Raw genomic sequence first — 15,540 nt, 5'->3', positions numbered from 1 at the left:
CTCCACACACAGCCTGAGCCAACAATAAAAAGGGGAAAGATTAATAAAAGATCTAAGAAGAACAATAAAACCATGCAAAAAACATAAAACAGGCCATGGGATACAAAAGTGTGCAATCCTCCTGGCAATTACAAACAATTCTCCTTTGAACATTCCTCAGCCCGATATCAGGAAGGAAAAGAAAGGGTAGCTCGCTCAAAGATGAGTGTATCGGGACCACTCCCCTCTTTCTTAGCACTGGGCTCTGCTGATGTGTCTCCCCCTCCAGGCTGCGGAGCACCTCCTCTGCTTCCTGGATGCCGTGGGCAGCTTTCGTCCTCCACTGGCATCACGTGACGAGGCTTTACCACACTTTGCCAAACTCTGCTGCTTCTCTGGAAGTGCGTCTCCGATCCTCACGCCTGCATCGCTGCTCGGAGAGCTTAGGTTCCGTGCCTCGTCTCCATGGAGTGCAGCCAGTCGCCCTGTCACCTCCCTGAAGATGGGTCTTTGCAACTCTGCAACTCTTTATCATGATCGGTCTTGATGCACGCCTTGCGCTAATCTGCTGCTTTTTTTGTGATTAATTCTGTGAGCAGTTCAAGGTTCTTGGGATCTCTGCTCACAGAATTATGACAAATCATCCAGCTTCAGGGTCTTCTATTAAGGCAAAAAAAAAACAACCATATCAGATTTGAGTTCACTCTGGTGGATGAGAGGGTGAGGGCCAATGGGTGCAAGACAGTCAAGAAAGCTCTTTTTCAAGCACTCCCAGATGTGGCCTCGGGGAGAAGTGAAGAAGATTCTTTTGTCGAGGAATCAGAGTTCATCCTCTCTGTCCTCTGATGAAGAAATGCCAGAACCAAAGCATTCATTCACTGCTGAAACAGCTTTTCCACATGAGACTTACACGTAAGCAGACTAAAAGACTAATAACTGTTGAAGAGCAAGATGAGGAGAGGCCTTCGTCTGTGAAAGGAAAGTCTTCCCAATTCAAGAAAGGCAATCGGAATAGCATATGGAAGACAGACTACAGTGCCAAAAACACAGGCACAGTGGAAAAAAGTACTCCTTGTAGACTTGGCCTTGCAAGCCAGGGCTGCCTGGTGCTCAAAGCCTGTTTTTCTTAGATGTGGAGTACACCGAAGAGGGGGAAGGGAGCAGAACTGTGTGCTGTCCCACGACCCAGATCTAATTTGTAACGCTAAGGTCAAGTCATTAGAGTGATCACCATAACACTGCCTTGAGAAAGGGAGGGTGACAATGGAGCAGAAGCTGGAAAGTTCCAGGGATTCTAGTGTTCATATGGAGGGGCATAAAACAATATTGAGACCTGCAGAACCACAGTAGACAGAGGAGCCAGAAAAGATTTAAGCGAACCACTGGAAATCATCAGGTTTTTGAATGGTAATGTTACATGACATACTAAAGATCCAACAATATAAGCACCACAGATCAGTTTGACTGTTCTGTCAACTTTAAACAGTTGACACAAAAGTGTACAAAATCAGAAAGAGCTATTATAGCAATACCATAATATGTAGACATAATTTTCTTTTTTTATCTCTCACCTCTAACTTTTCAAATCTTTCAAATCAAGTATTTTCAAAGTACAAATGTGTCATATAAAAAAACCTAATTTAGTTTATGAATTAAAAACTTATCTGAAAAGCCTCTGTACTTTTCCCTGCATACTTGGAACTCCAAGTTAAAAACGCCAGTAACCAGTGGAGCATGATACTGCTTTTTAACTGATGTTTAAAGTGGATCCCCTCCTGCTTCTTTTCTGTTTTTTTTTTGTGCGTGCAATTATGACTATCCATGCAGAATAAAGGCTTGAAGGAAATTCTTCAAGTGTTTTGAATTTCTGTGTTATGTAAAAAAGCAATACACTTCATTGCAGTTTGAAAATACTATAAATAAGTAATTACGTGCCTTTCTCATGGCTATCTTATCTTAGTCTTTGACATTTTCCACCGCCATATTATGCATTGATTCAAATGCCTGTGAGGTCTTAGTGTTTGGGTAGGGGGAGAACTTTGAAGGATGTTAACTGCTGCTGAGAAAGTCCGACTGTACCCTTGAGACCTAAGGTCTCCAACCACCAGCCTGTGGACATGCGATGAATAGCATGTCATTTAGTAGTGGGCTGTAAAATACACTGTATATAAATATTTGTACGTTACTAGTGCACAACTGCCACCGCATGATGGGGAGGCATCGGCAGAATCTTCAAGATCTTCAGCCAGGCATCAGTCAGTCAGTCAGGTGGGGATGACGCCATTATGAAATAAGGTGACAGCTGGCGGTGGCAGCTGGATTGCCTGCCAGCAGCCGCTCTGATTAGACGATGTGTAAATGTCTCAGGACGGCGGCTGTCCGTATCAAGTGCCACCAGCCGCTTGGTAGCCCGGGTGTATAAGGAGCAGGCCATTCTGCACCACTGGTCATTCGCAACTCAGATTTTGAGCATACATTACAATCTTGGGAATTTACAAATTTTTAGACAACATGTCTCACAAGAAACCCAGCAAGGGAAAAGCCATGGCCCAAGGAAACAAAGGTCTAAGCCAGGGGTCGGGAACCCATGGCTCGCGAGCCGTATCTGGCTCTTTTGATGGTCACATCTGGCTCGTAGACAAATCTTCTATTAAAAAAGAAAAACATTTGATTAGACCAGTCCTTCTCGGGCGTGAAGCGATGCCAGGGGGGTGCACAGTAGTAGCGGTGCTTGTAGAAAAAAAGGAGCCCCAAATGTTTGAAAAGGAAAAGGGGAGGGGTGGTGGGCTCAGGCAGCGAGGTGAAAGGGCGCACTTATTGTCAAAACTTAGAACCTGCTGCCCGTCACATACCCCACACTACAGCGTATGAGTATTGCTATACTGACAATGTTTGGCTCCACGTCTGCATGTGAGCAGTCTTTCTCACATCTAAAGAACATTCAGACCAACCTAGGATCATGTTTAACGGATAAAAGTCTCAACGCCTGCATGAAGCTTAAACTCACCACGTATCAACCATACAAGACCATAAGCAAAACCACCATGCAGTACCAGAAGTCGCATTAATGGTAAGAAATCATCATTTTTTTAGCAACAGTATAACAATGTTATTAAAAAGAATCCACAGACTTATTGTAATAAATAAAATGAACACATTCACTAGTATATTTGGTTTGAAATATATTGTAGCGGACTGAGTTGGACTGGGTGGCTGTTGAGTTGCGTCCTAAGTTCCGGAGTTCACTGAACGCATCAAGCCGAGATGCTGGTTGGCCCTCAGTTCTGTCGCTCAGCCTTCTTTTGGGTAGTTTGGACCAATCGGGTTCGGCTATGGGCCGAATAAGGAAATAGGAGGGCTGTTGCGGAAGCGGGGAAATAAAAAGTTGGGGGGAGCGCTCTGTTGTACGGTGTTGGTTACAGCCTACGGTAACCAGAATAGAGAACCTCAAAAGAGGTTAAGTCTCCGTGCCTCAGTGTGGGAAAGGGATGCTACAATATTGTATGGCTCTCACAAAATTACATTTAAAAATATGTGGTGTTCATGGCTCTCTCGGCCAAAAAGGTTCCCGACCCCTGGTCTAAGCGGTCCAACAACAGCAGGAATCTTCATCAATGCATTCTGCAGCATCAATGTCATCTCTCCATTTCTATTTCTATATTGTGGAGCCACAGTGGCCAGGATCACCAGACTAACGTTTGGTCATCGCCAGGTCCCTGCCCATGTCAAGTCCTCTTCGAGTGCCCGTGCTGCTACCATACAATTTCTAACAATCGGACGGTGGAAGTGCGACAGCAGCACGGGGGCAGGGGGTGGCTGGAGGGCAGCAGTCTGAAATTAGATGATCATCAGACGATTTTGTGGGACCTTGGAGACCCTCCCATCAGTCAATTATGGCGCTGCTGCATTCCAGCCCCTCGTCTGTCACTGGACAGCCACCGCACAGTGTCCAATTGTGCCTGGGCGCCCACTGACTGATGTCAAACAAACGTCCGACTGCCGTCTCCCGATTACAAATGCTGTAGACCCGCCATCTGCTGATTTTGCTGAAAAATTGGCATTTAGGTCGCTATGCACTGGCATTTTGGGATAAATGACCGTATTCTTAGGGTTGATGTTGCATTTAACACACTAAATGGAGGGATTCCTCTACAGAAAGGAGCCTAATAAAAGCAAGCATCTGATAAATGGTAATGTTGTACATATATCATTTTATAGGAAGATATTTAAAATCCTGGTCTCCTATATCTTTTTTAAAATGACCAGATCAGCACCGTGTGCACTCGCTGTACTAAGATGATATGTGTCACCTGAATATTGAAGAAGCAAGAGGGCTGGCTGGGGGACACCAGTCTTTCATTTGACAGGACTTTTCTGTGTCAGCACCGACAAAGCGTCAAAGCCTGTCCAAGCGGGACGCCATCGTTCTTGACTTTGTTTGCCCTCTCTCCAGGGCCAATCTTTTATACACATTATTCTGCCACAACCATGACCCAATTTCTTTTGAACACTCCGCTTCTTAACTGCAAAAGAGCCGAGGCCGGTACAAGAGCTTTTAAGAGAAGCTGTGGCTTTGACTTTAAGTATGCACGGTGCTGAGTTGGACTCCAGAAAGTGCTTTGTCAAATGTTACTGCTAATGCTTCATTTTTTATGCCCATAAGGCTGAAACCTGGATCCACAGGGTCATGCTGGAGAAGTGTTGAGGAACCAGATAGATCAAAACACCGACGCCTCCTCTGGAGTACAGATTTCCCAAACAAGGACTAGATGCAGTGTGGTTTCTATGTGGCCTCTCAAACAATGTTGAATCATAAACACCTACTCTCCCTTCTGATCTGACTCCTGAACGCATGACTTCCCTTATGCAAGAAATGAATATGTTTTAACTCTGAAAGGGCTTGTCTTGCCTTTAGAACAGTTTGCCAGCTGCCTTGTGAAGTACAATCTGCCAGTCCTTGATTATCTAAAATCATGCCACTGCTCGTGCCCCTGCAACAGCGCCGCCACAGTGTGATGCCTCACCAGTTTTACAAGTGCCTGAGCCTGTTTGATGTTCGGCTCTGGGCTTTTGATCCAAGCGCTCAGTGGCTGTAAATAATTATCTCTGAGGTCCCACTTTGTGAAATAAACTGATTGAAAGTTGACAGTAAAGTGGAACCCGGGTAATGAAAGCCCCTCAGAGGAAGTGCAGTCAATAAAAGGGTGACATAATCTGTACAAACACAATCAAAGACCATTGGAGCATCCAAGCCAAACATTAGCACACCCCAAAATCAAAATATCTCAAAGTCCACCTTTAGTTTTTTTGGCATCATAGAAGGAGGTTCAAAGTGGAAACTAATGAAACAGCAGTTTCCAATAAAATAACAGCAACTACTATATGTACAGCTTTTAAAACCCAAATTTAAAAAAGTCGAAAAAAACCTTATAGTGCAGTGTTATACTGGGTTTGCTTAAATATGATGTCAGGTACACTCTTTTGTCTCGCCTAATGGCCCTTATATACAATGTGGATCGAAAGTTCGGGGACCCCTGATAAAGCACTACATTATTGTGCATAAAGAAGCCAAGGAAAGATGGAAAAATGTCAAAAGGTGTCAGACAACAAAGGAGACATTCTTGTAAAATGTCAAAAAAGTAGGTGTGTAAATGTTTACGCATCCTGCAAACTTTATGGCGTGTACCACCCCCTTTGGAAAGCTGTTCACAAATGAACACAAAAACAAGCCTGATAAGGTTCAAATGGAACTTTTTGGCTGGAATGAGCGCTGGTACGTTTGCAGAAGAATGAACAAAGGCCTTAATAAAAGAACAACTGTCCACCTGTTAAGCATGGGGGTGGATAGATCATGCTTTGGGGTTGAATTACTACCAGCAGCACAGCAAACATTTCACGAGGAGAAGGAAAAATGCATTCAGCAACATTTCAGCAAATTTTTAATACTAACTTGATGCCATCTCTGAAAAAGATGAAGTTGAAGAGAGGATGGCTGATCATAAACACACCTGTACCACAGTACAAGGTACACGCCATTATTTTGTTTGTTATTTTTAAAAGTTAAATGAGAGAATAAGAAAAAAAAGCCTTTTTTTCATTTTGACTGATTACAAGAATATCTCATCTGTAATCTGATGCTTTTTTAAGATCTTTCCATCTTTCCTTGGTTTCTTGATGTACGATAACAGAATGTTTTACCTGGGGCCCTCAAACTTTCATTCCCCGCTGTATGACAAAGGTTTTAAAATAGACCATGAACCTTACAATCCAGTGCCCCCTATATCGTAGAAAATATGGTATTTCGCAAATAAAAATTAAAGGTTTGAACTTCAGTTTGGATGTTGAAGTGTCTTCAAGAAAGATGCCACATCCTATAATACCTTAAATGTCAGAGATAAGTGAAAGACTGCGATCTTAGATCAATGGGACTGTGGCCTCCACTGTAAATCACTTAGCTTCATTGGACAGAAAGCCATGAATAAATAAATTTTATCAATTTATAGACTTACATAAAGTGATACAATACTAAAATGTGTCAAATGCAGTTCAAAGTAGAAAGCCCTGTGAATCTGCAGCATAATTTGGTCCTGCCACAAAACAGTCAGACGGCTGGATCCAATTGCAGCAGGTTTAGCAAAGCTAAAAGTCCACAAAGCTTAATCAGGATCCAGACGAAAGTCGTCTCAGGCGGCAGGCAGGCAAACAACAGGGTCAGAAAATCAGAAGATCAGGTCCAGATATCCCGCTTGGTAATGCAGGCAGCAGCACAAACAATACTTCGCGCTGAGTGAGGCTCAGTACAGTGCTTAAGTGTACTATGATTGACAGCAAATGAAAGTCAGGTGTGCAGCATCCAGAAACTTTACACCGGGGTTGCTGGGAGATGTAGTGCATTTAGAACTCTGGAGATGGTTCCCATCGGTGACCAGAGGGGGAGACAGAGCTCTGACTTCTGACAAAGAAGTCATGCATTTTACCACATTGTCCAGCTCTGTTGGACAAAGAGAAGTGGTGAGTGGGAGCTGCTGGGTCCTGACCTCCTTCTACGTTTCTGTGGTGGGGGTCAGGTGCACAGGAGGGTGGTTGTCTTTCTCTTTTGGTTTTATGAATTCTTTACAGCATTAGAGACTAGTGTCAGCACATATGCACGTCTGGAGCATCTGGGAAATACTGTAGGACTTCACAAGCCATGAAACTTCAACTAAAACAACGTGTCAAATGCTGCAATGAGGATGGATAGCCTTTGTTGTGTGGTGATGCTTATGACCCAATAGACACAGGAGCTCACTTCTTCCTCAGAAACGAAATAACATGTTTTTCATAATATAGTTGGTTTGCAGAAGAGAATGCGGCAGAGAAACCTTTGGTGCAGATCACATCATAAAAATGATGTACTGTATTTCTTTAGAGAAAGTTCTTTTGGAAAAGAAAAAATAAAGAGTGTAACCATGACACACTGAAGGGAGTCCAGTTGCAGAGTTGCATCCTGGGAAAACAGCACTAGCACAGATGATGGAAGTACAGAACATGTATTCTTGTTTTAGAGAAACCAAAGAAGTTTGGTTAGGATTTCATAAATGTGTTGTATTTATAAATTCATGCATTTTACCACATTCTCCAGCTCTGTTAGATAAAGAGAGGTGGTGAGTGGGGGCTGCTGGGTCATGACCTCCGTCTCCGTTTCTGTGGTGGGGGTCAGGTGCACGGGAGGGTGGTTGCTCCTGGATCTTTGTCTGACGGTGAGGCTCTTGGATGCCTGGTTCGGCCGGGTAGCTGCCCTGTCTGCCCCTAGCTCTGGGGTGTGGGGTTCAGTGTGATCAAGGTATACTCTAAGAGGCACACATTCATTCAACCCACCTGCTTATTCACCTTTAGACAAATACCGGCATGGCTATGGTTTTTTTTTTCCTCTTTTTATACACCCTTCTTCATGATTATCTGTAATGTGAATATTGTGTGTACCTGTCTATGTGCAGAAATCCTGGGAGATAAATCTTTAATCATTGATGCATGATTGTACTTCTAACCCGTAAATAGTTGTGTGCAGACTATTTTTTCTTTTTGTTTTGTTGCTTTTTGAACTAAGTTATGTAATTGAATTTACTTACGACACTTTTATGTTTTAACTTTGTGATATCGACTATCCCCTACTCTAACCCCTTATCCCCCAGCTCTGACATCCCACTCTGTTTCTTTCTCCCCTCTTTTGTTTCTTTTTTTCCGTCCGGTCCAACAAGGAATGCATACAAATATAATTTTCATAAATAAAGCTTAGCCTCAAATACAAAAGGGGTTTATACAAATATACACTCAGTCTGTCTGAAGATCCATAAACCCCAATTGTAACAATAAAATCTTTCCAATACAAGAGGCACTCAGCTCTGATCTGCTCGCTCAGCTGTTGGACAGCACAAGTAAAAATATAAAAATAAAAAAATAACAAATAAAAGAGAAGTGATGAGTGTCTGAATGATCTAAGCTGCTTTAACAAGAGACTCACAGAAGGACAAAACCACTTTGCTTTCCAGCTCTGCCCTATCCTTTCCAATTTTACAACCTTGACAGTCATGACAGGACAAAAGAATTGTTATTTTTGTTTTAGAGTGAAGCTTAGCTAAATAAATGCATTTAATTTGACAAAAAAAATGAAAAATTCAGAACCACGACTTTGGTTTATTCGTTTTCTGGCTGATTCAAACGTTAAATGTCTCTACTCTACTTATTCTAGCCCTGTTTGTCAATGTTCAGATTACTTAATTATTGCTTATTTCAAAGGTTAGGAGAAAATTCTTCTGTCCTTAAGACATTAACAAACATTAGCAATGAGTTCATAAGTGTTTATAGAACAATGATTAGCTATTCCTCATCATTTGTCTTATTAATGCATCATAAGTCCTAAAATGTAGTTCATGAAAACATTATTATTTGTATAGCCCTATGAGACATTTACAAGACATTTATTAGCATTGGTAGAAGTCTTTCTAATGCCTAATAAATGTTAATCATCTATTTATTAAGATATTTTATAAAATTTATAAATGTTTTACCAATGACTTTTAAGTGCTAGTTAAAAATACATTTATTGAGTAGTATAACCTTTTTTAGACAATTAAAAAGACAAGTTAAAGCGTTGTAGATGTCGTAAAAATGTCTTATAGGAGTTAAACAATTAAGACTTTTATTAACAGCGTTATATGTTTTTCAAATGTCTTATAAAGAGATGCTTACAAGATATTTATTAGCCCTTTTAGATGTCTTACAAATGTCCTGCTTTTTAACAAATTTTCCTTTAAGCTATTAAAAAACAACTGTCTTTCTTATTAATCGTTTTACTCTGCAATAAAAATAGTTTTATCTTCACGATTCTTATTTATAAATCCCATGATAAACAAATCAACTGTGTTTCTGTTAATAGTTTTAGTGTTTTGCAGCCTCCTTGTCTGAAGTGTGAGCTATGTCTTGCTCCAAAAGAATGAAAACACATTAGGAAGACATGCACAGATGCAACTGAAAGTCTTATAAATGTTGTATTAAGGCTTATAAACACACCATTAAAGCTTGTTTCTGTCTTATAATTATATTATTCCTTATTTCCCTGTTGAGATTTTAATTTTTGTTTTAGGTATAATGTTGTTGTTTTTTTGCAAATACTTGACTTTCAAAAAATCCGTTTGGTTGTAATATCAAATGAGTCAAAACAAAATTGCATTGTTTTTTTAAATAAATAATATTTATGCTGATGCTTGTAATTATTTGAAATAATGAAAAACTATAAATACTCAAGAAATATTAAGTTTAAAAATCTTAACATTTCTGAAGCAAACTAAACAGCAAAAACAGCACAAAGTCTGATGGATCCAGTTCCGTTCTTCTCACAATGCACTCAGTTCATGTTCATGACCAAACACAAATGTTGTTTAGCAACAAAAGATTAACGCTCATTTTGGATTAAATGGTAAATCTTATTTTTTTTTTAAAAACCTTACAGCTGGATCTCTGAAAACCTTTTTTGGGTGGAATAAACTCATCTTCCCAAACCTTAATTCAAAGCAGTTAGAAAACAGGACTGTAGGGAAAATCCTCTGGTATGTCTTCTTCCCATCACTCGGCAACTTGTCTTTTATTTCCTGCTTGTGTTTGTAACCATATTAATATCATCCTTTTTCAAGTCATGAACAGCTTGAGCTCCTAAAGCAACTTATGTACTATCAAGTTTTTAAAATGAATAATTAAAAAAAAAAAATCAGCCAATATGAAACGTTCATTAATGCAATCCTGGAAAGGTCATTCTTATGCAAATGAAAGAATTGATTTTGACAAAGAACAACAAGCAGCTTTCAGAGCAGAAACTCAGTGAATCAGTTTAACGCATTTATTTATTAACCTTCACAGGAACCGAGATTGGATTCCTAATTACAAGGTGACCTGGAAAAGTCACTTTTTTTGTTACTTTTCAGACAACAAAGACAAAAAAAGCTGCCAGTGCAGTCAGTGACTTTCAAAGCACAGCATTTTTTGCCAGACGTGACTCATATCTACGGTGGAAGACCAAATCACATCAACAAATCAGTTATTAAAGATCACAATTGAAAAAGCAAAAACAAATAATGTCGATGAATACAGCTTTTTCTTTTTTTTTTCTTTGACATCGCTTATTCTGTTACTTAATTAAAATGATAAAGAAAATGGTATTTGACATTTCATTTTCAAAAAGTTCCCTGGTAAATGTGTAGCAAAATTCAATAAAAAATATCTAATTTGATCATTAAAATGGATGAACAGAAATTCTTTTTTATTTTCACAATGTAACTGCATCAAATGACTCAAAAATAAAATTTAAATGTCACTCCTTCAAAACGCTTTTTCATTTTCTTCTTTAACATCGCTCATTCTGTGACATAATTAAAACAAAAATGCAAAGAGGGCATTACATTTTCATTTTCAAATTCACCCCATAAAAAGTGTAGCAAAACTCAATACCAGTGAGCATTTCCGGGAGGGCGATGACGTCAGTGCTCAGTCGGTGTGGCTACATGCTCTGCGTGAGCCAAGCATGTCTGATCAGTCTTGGTGTTTGTGTGAAGTGAAGGGAAGGGTGCTTTGTAACGTACAACGCTCCGGGGGACGATTCAGACCTCCGTCTGACTGTGTCTCCCGGGAGAACCGAGTCTCTGAGCAGAGGAGTAGCTTTGAGGCGGCTTTTGAAGGCGGAAGTGCCGTTTCAGGCAGTCCTGAGAAACCATGCAATCATGTGAATTTGTGTTTTCAATCGTGTCCAGACAAAAAAAGGGCTGAAGTTTTTCCCACATAGTTACAGCCAAGATGCACATTGTGGCATTGCCTGCAGTACAGAGTTTAAATGCATCAGAAGCTAAATGTTGTTGACACGTATTAGCCTGATCCTAAACCCTTCCATTAAATCTTATGATATATATTTTTTTACTTTCATCAATACAATAATTATAAATCTGGTTTTAATTTTTTCCCTCTCAGGTTAACGCAGGACAGCAAGCTTTCAGACTCGGTCAGAGAGGGAGATGGAAAACCGCAGCCTGCAGTGGCCGTCATGCCTGGAAGCTGAAGCAGAGACTCTATCTGGGAGAATCTCTGGGATGAACTTAAACACGGAAACATGATTACCATGTAGAACTCTTTTAAATAAATAAACTTGATATCCCAACATTCTCCATGTCTGCCATGCTTTATGAGTGAGATAGTGAGTGACACAGACACGCTCCATAGCGACCAGGCTAAAAACGTTAGCTGGTAGCTCCTCCCACACTCGGCCCGGTGCGTTCACGGAGCTCCAGTACAGAGAAGCTTCGCAGAACTCCAACAGCCACACAGTCCGTTAATATATTTTCATGAGAAAAGAACTGCCAGTGACAGAATAAGCGGTGTTGAAGAAGAAAAAGAAAAAGCGGTTTGGCTGATTGCTTTATCTTTTTAATTTTGAGTCAACAAATGCAGCTTCATTTTGAAAATGAAAAAAAAAACATTTCTGGTATTGACTTTTATTTTTAATTATGCTCCAGAAAAATTCTGAATTGACAAATTCTTAGTGTCTTAGTGGGTTGGATACCTTTGCAAAGCCAATATGAAAAGCTGATTTTATAATTGTGTCAAAATAGGGAGGGAATTCATACAAAGCCATAGTCTCTCTCTGGTTACACCATGCAAACTAGTAGTGATTCTAGTAGTGATTTATGGTGATCACGTAAACGGTTGAAGAGTTACAGTACGCCAAAGAGCCTGTGTTACTTCGGTGTCGCTGGCAACCCCTCCGTTGTTAGAGAGTAAATAAACCCAACACAGGAGGCCACCTGCCAAACAATTTAAAGTACACAACGAAAAATGTCTCTTCCTAATTTAAACTTATTTTAATTTGAGTAAAATAATTATTTTTGCCTCCATGACATGCTGCCTTAGTGCCTGTTTTCATTTCCTGAAGTTATTCATTTGCTATTGTAGCATTTTCCAAACTCTCATAACATGGCTATAGGCAATGTTAAAAGGTTGCTTACATGAAAGTAGATCTATTTATTGTTGCACAACTAAGTCAAGTGCATTAGTGTTAAAGGTTAGGTTAGGTTTTCTTCTAATTTGACAGCAGCTGATGAGTATCAGCTGATTAAAGCCAGCTGACCTTGTGATGCTGATCATCTGTGACATTTCAAATCTCTGAACAAGGAAGACACTTCTGGAAAGAAGCACTCTGCAACATAAGCTGCACATGGTTCAACTCTTCACTTTTTCAAGCTCAGCACCCCTAGCTGTTCTTCTTTTGTTTGCAACGAATTGAAATGATGGTGGATTTGTGTGTAAATGTATGTAATTTAAAAAAAAAGGTTTCCATAAAATAAATCTGTGCACTCAAAAAAGGGTTGTTCTGCTTTTAATACCCATTCCATTTGGTTTGTTTTTTGAAGATTGTCCTTGTTGCTTCCACTAATGGAATTTTACTGGACTAAATAAATGTTTAATTGTATTTAAAGTATGAGGGAAAGATGGTACTGGTAATTTCATTTGTCATCGTTGACAGCTTTTTTTAAAGGCTTTCCCAGTCATCACTCACTTTTACTTTGTTGCCTTAGTCCCTTCCTCCATCATCAAGTTTGTCACCAGGTCCTCGTTTCCGGTCCTGGTGTGTTATTGGTTATCTGCTTGGTCCAGGCTTTACTTATGTAGCAAAGTCTTTGCGTTGCTGACTGAGGTTTGACCCCCCCTGACCCCATTCCAAGCTAAACCCAAGCTGCAGCTCTTTCTCTGACAAGATCATCAAGTTGGTTTCTGGATTTCCTTTTAAACAAATGTCCACCTTCTGGAGGAACAGGGGTGGGATTATATAAGCTTGTTTCTTCCCACTCCTTTTCAAGCAATAATGAGTTTGATAAATATGTGTAAATTCTTTATTGCTTTGACTACAATGCTTGAAATAAACAGGGGGTGAACAGCAATCACATAAATTGTGTCCAAATTCCTTCGCTACTCAGTACATTGTGCACATGCATGGTGCATTTACCATTTTGTAGGACTGTCCGGATCTACAATTCCAAGATCCAGTCCCCTAGAAATTTCCCAGAAATCTCTGGGAAAAACCAGTGTGCATCAATGCTCACTAGATTGGTGAATATAAACCACAATGCAACTTTATCAAAAAACAAACAACTTTTGTCAAAAAAAAAAAAAAAGGATTTAAAATAATTTTATTTATAAATAGCTGCATTTTCCTCAGCAGAACACAGTAGATTCACAGTCTTCATAAAATGCTCTTATTTGTTAGGTTTCTACTTTGTGAAATTGGTGATTTAATACCTTTTGAGTGTGATATCCGAATTGCTTTTAAAATTCTGGACACTTGATAAATCCGCGATACATAGTATTTCAGTCAGACAACTCATGCAGTAAAGAAGATTTATTCCATATTTCTTTTAGTTTGGCATAAGGCTCCATTCAGATACATAAAACAAAGATGTCCATAGAAAACTTTGGATATTAAACTACCCCTAACGGAGCTCACAGGTGGAAGCCGGGGAGGAGGGTGGGGTGACTAACGCAGAGCCTGGGAAATGGAAGAAGAGGATTGGACCGCACCTGGAACTTTAGTAGAACGCTGAACAGGTGAGTTGATTAGTCTGAACCGCCCGCATGGAGAAGTAACCAGCGACACAAAGGGAACATACTATCTAGATAGAAGAGAAAAAGAGCCAGGCAAATTGAACGTGGAGCCAATGTCCGCAAAGATACTGCAGGGAACTATAAATTGAACCACCGTGAACCAAACCTGTAAGACAACACGAAGTTTAACATCCAAATCCGACGCTTCCACTGGCGTACCATGATACGAGCTTAAGTAAGATCCATCAATTCGACGCTCATCTGAAGTACTAAGATACGAGCTTAACGGCCATAAATTCGATGCTTCCATCTGGCACACTAATAATACGAGCTTAAGAACATCCACATTTCAAGGCTTCCACCTGGCAAAATATAGTGTTCTAACAACCATAATCCAAGACATAATTTTCCTTCTGCTGCTAACATATTATCTTCATAAAATTCCCCCCAAAACCAACTGAGGGCGCAGCCTCAGAAAACAAGTGGAGGGAGACCCAAGACCCAGATCAGTCATTGCCACAACAAGACAACACTCCAAATATCGAGAAGGAGAGACCAGAAACGCAAGACAGAGAAACATCCAGAACAAGGAACACGGAGGTTTGGGACTGGACTAACTAAGGCGACTAAGTCTTAACTAAGACTAAGTATGACTAAGAGAAAACAAGATGAATGGATGACCGTGGGGAATAATGCACATAGCAAAATGCAGGTGCAGCGACAAAATCCCTTTCAAGACGTTTGCATCATTGAACCAGAGATGTATGGCAGAAAATAAATCCAGGCGGGTGGAAGACCATATGTCCTACTTAGATAAAGCGGAAACCCAAATTCGAAAGTGAGTTGCGACCACAGAGGTGCAAAAGACAGAGGATAAAGGAGGAAAATCGACCACCGAGAAATCATCCAGAAGATGCAAAACGAAGAGGAGCCCATAGGATTACACAAAGTCCAGCACATGGCCTCTGACAAATGTAGTTGAAAACATGAGGACTTTTACGACAGCCGAAAGGTAAACTGAAAAATAACACTTTGAGCGCCACCTAACGCCAAGAAGATGCCACTGGGAGGGATGGAGAGGCAGAACAGTGTGAACATCTGCAATATCCGCCTTCCCCAGCCATGCTTTGCGTCCGGGTGAATTGATCATGGAGAAGGCATGGTCACCCGAAGTGCAAAAAACGAACAAAACCGATAAATGATAAGTTATTTAACATTAAGGAGTAGTTACATTCATTTGTCGTTACATTTAGTTACATGTTTAAGTTATATCTGGCCCTTTGAGGACAGCCGCTATGCTGATGTGGCCCTCGGTGAAAATGAGTTTACACCCCTGTTCTACAGGGTGAAGGGCGAGTTGATTCTACTCATTTTGCTAAGTCGGTCATTTCTGGGTTATCCATCTGACATATTGCTTCACTGATGGTTAATACTTTAGTCACA

This window comes from Oryzias latipes, chromosome 19, assembly GCF_053564925.1.
Source record: "Oryzias latipes strain Hd-rR chromosome 19, Olatipes_Hd-rR_3.1".
In the NCBI taxonomy this organism is placed as follows: domain Eukaryota; kingdom Metazoa; phylum Chordata; class Actinopteri; order Beloniformes; family Adrianichthyidae; genus Oryzias; species Oryzias latipes.
Note: the sequence above shows the minus strand (reverse complement) of the source record.